Source organism: Dasypus novemcinctus, chromosome 16 (assembly GCF_030445035.2).
Source record: "Dasypus novemcinctus isolate mDasNov1 chromosome 16, mDasNov1.1.hap2, whole genome shotgun sequence".
Classification (NCBI taxonomy): domain Eukaryota; kingdom Metazoa; phylum Chordata; class Mammalia; order Cingulata; family Dasypodidae; genus Dasypus; species Dasypus novemcinctus.
Window position 1 is genome coordinate 43285236 of NC_080688.1, and position 3145 is coordinate 43288380.

A 3145-nucleotide genomic window follows, 5' to 3' on the forward strand; every position below is an offset into this window, starting at 1 on the left:
TGGTAAGGACCAGAAGGACCAGCATTGCTGTTTGGGTGGGATGCCCCCAGCCCTACAAGGACCTACATGGGCCTGAATCCTGGTTTCTGGAATACTTGCTGTGTGCTCAACACCTGTCTACCCCACATAAGATTGACAAGATATTCTGAGAAGCTCCGGATCTTCCATCTGTGGTTTATCCCAGGACTATATTTAGCAGGCCAGGGAGGGCAGCTTGGCAAGCAGATCACTTTAGCTTTCTGGCAGGGTATTTTTTTCAGGGGATCAATCACATGAGATTGGGATGCCAGGATACTGCTGACTTGCCAACTTGGGGGAACTTTCACTCTCATCAGATTATAGGCCAAGTTCAGGACTCTGGGCTACCGATCATCTGCTACCAACTTGAACTGTGCATAGGGGAATATGTGTGACTCTGTTCCATCCATGCTTTCACTTTGATGCTCCCTATTGTCTATTGCACTTGAGGGCACCAAGCTGGTTACAGACCTACCTTCTTCACCGGGTGTGCTTCCAGCACTGGTGCAAAGGGAAGCCCCTCTCCCTTACAGACTCCAGGTGATGCATCAGGCAGTCCTTGGGTAGCTGTGCCTGTGTCCTCTGAGAGATTTTGTTTTTATGAGAGAAGTTGTGGGTTTACAGAACAAACATGCATAAAACACAGAATTCCCGTATCCCACCCTATTTTTTACACAAAACATGGAATGTTTCACAAGTTTACATGCTATCCTTGCACAGGAGCCATGCTCATCTTCTCTATATTGTTCCAAATTTTGTATATGGGCTGCTGAAGCCAACTCCTCAGAGAGCTCTTGAGGATATTGCTCAGGTCTCTCCACTCCACGCCCTCTCTTGTCACGGGTCCACGTGGTGATTGTTGTGTTGCTCTACAGTCTGTGCTATGTTCTGCTGGAGGAGGAAAGGTCATTGTTTGCACAATGGGACCTCTCTTCTCACTCTGCCTATGGCCCCTGGTCTGTGATTCCTGCTGGTGTTGGTGGTGAATGGACAGCAAGTCATATTAGGAATGCAGTGGCTGTAAAGTTCTGGCTCGCAAATTTTACATGCTCAGAACACCAAGTTACCATTTGCATTTTGCAGCATAGTCTGAAGAAGACTTGCTTTTGTGGTCCTCTTCAATGAAACACAGAACAACAAACCCTTGCTGGACAGAATCATTAGAAGCCAGTATTCAAAAGAGGCACAAGGCATGCACTATCATGAGTAATGATGTAAACGGCATTAAATAAGTGCTATTAGGGGACTGCAAAGGCAAGAAGATCTATATTGCTTCAGTACAAACAGGATCTGGAGAACTATGGCAAGGTGAGAAAAACAGCACTGCCACCTTTCCCTTGCAGTGGGAGATGTGAAATTAGTCCAAAACAGTGGATTTGACATAACAGATACAAAGAAATGGTGCCTGAACCCTTCACATGTGTTGATTAGGTAATAAACAAAGTCATAGGTACCTCTTTTCTACCCATTATATAGTTTCATCAATAAATCTCTGTACCTCATGCATTCTCTAAACTATTTTTTAAATGAAACTGTTTACATAGACAGGGCGCTGGGGTCCTAAATTTGGAAAAAGATTTTGAGTTATGTTCTTATGCAATGCAAACATTGCTAGCCAATGTTTGTCCAAGGTCATCAATGTCATGAACACTAGAAAGATCAAGATCTCATAAATCACACAGTTATATTTGGGTCAGTTCTAACTGGAAGAAAGATGTTCCTAACATTGAATCAAAATCTACCTTTGCTTTATATCCCTACAGCAATGGTCCTCAACTCTCACTGTGCATCCAAACCAACGGGTAGCATTTAAAAATACAAATTGCTATTCCCACAATTTGGTTTCATTGGGTCAGGTTGGAACCCTGGAATTGGTATGTTTTTAAAGTTCTATAGGTGATCCTAATGCACAGCCACAGCTAATGTGGTTCTCACCCTTGGCTACACAGTGAGGTCATCTAAGGAGCTTTTAAAAATATTTTAATGCCTAGGTACTACCAAGACCAATTAAATCAGAATTTCAAGAAGTGGGACCCAAATTTGGGAATTTTCAAAAATCTCAGCTGAGTGTAATTCTAATGGGCACTGACTCTTGAGATGTTGAGAACTGCTACTTTAGAGTAAATTCAGCTAGTGTTTTTATATCTATATTGTGAAAAAGCACCATCTTTTTTAATCCAACTTGACTGATTCCTTCAAAACTGTATAGACAAACAATCTTAAATCTTATTACATGCCAAACTTTATTACATAGGACCTATGAAATGCTATGGTTCTTGCAATGTCCAACCACAAGTTTCACTGGGTTTTAATTAAGTTGGTTTATTATTTGGATGGGCTGGTCCAACTTCACCTGAAAACAGAAATTCTAATTTCTTATATTCTTATTCATCCATAAATGGACTCAATTAGAGTACGAGGCTGCTTTTAGAATGGCACCAAAAGGAGATTTATGATGATCCCAGGCAAGTTTTTGCAGCCCTTTCTCTGCCTGCCTTTACAAAGCTCTTGTAGAGCCCTAACTGGGCGATTATCCTCTAGCAGGTGGGAGGCAAAGCAGGCTGATAAGCAAAAATGGGAGCTGGCAGGTTTAGGAACACAACCAAATTTCAGGCTTGTGCTTATCCAATTGATAAATGCCATGCCTCTTGAATAACTGTTGTTTAAACTCATTTCTCCGTGGCAGAACAAAAGTACTATAATGAAAGCAATGCTGTTAGAGAACTCATTAGAGTCAATAAGGAGAAAGCAGGCTTTAAGATAATCGCCCTTATGGACTGAGACAACATTCAGACCATCTTTTGGTTCACAATAATATCAGTAGGCAGTGCAGGGTTAGGCAAAGCTATTTGCTTTGTCTGTAGAAAGATTACAAGAAAGGAGAACAATCAATAGATTCATGGTAGAAAATCTCCCTGGTTTGTGCAAACCCTTTCGCTGAATCTTTTGTTGCTGATTCCTTTTTGGTAATATGAGTCTCCTCCAGTGCCTTTCATTGTCAGTATTCTGGGAGCAGTTAGCCAAGCAGAAAGGCCACAGATCAAGCCTATTGTCTGCTAGCAAAGAATCCATTGAACCCTAATGGACATAGGAATCTAGCAAAACAAAGAATTCTTAGTGCCCTGTT

General features: G+C 41.7%; 1 non-coding gene across 1 annotated transcript; it reads right to left on the bottom strand.

The window, feature by feature from the left end:
• Positions 1–693: 693 nt before the first annotated feature.
• On the bottom strand, positions 694–796 carry LOC111763522 (U6 spliceosomal RNA). The gene has a single exon (XR_002796379.1). It is a non-coding gene; the product is annotated as a U6 spliceosomal RNA (small nuclear RNA).
• Positions 797–3145: the final 2349 nt, after the last annotated feature.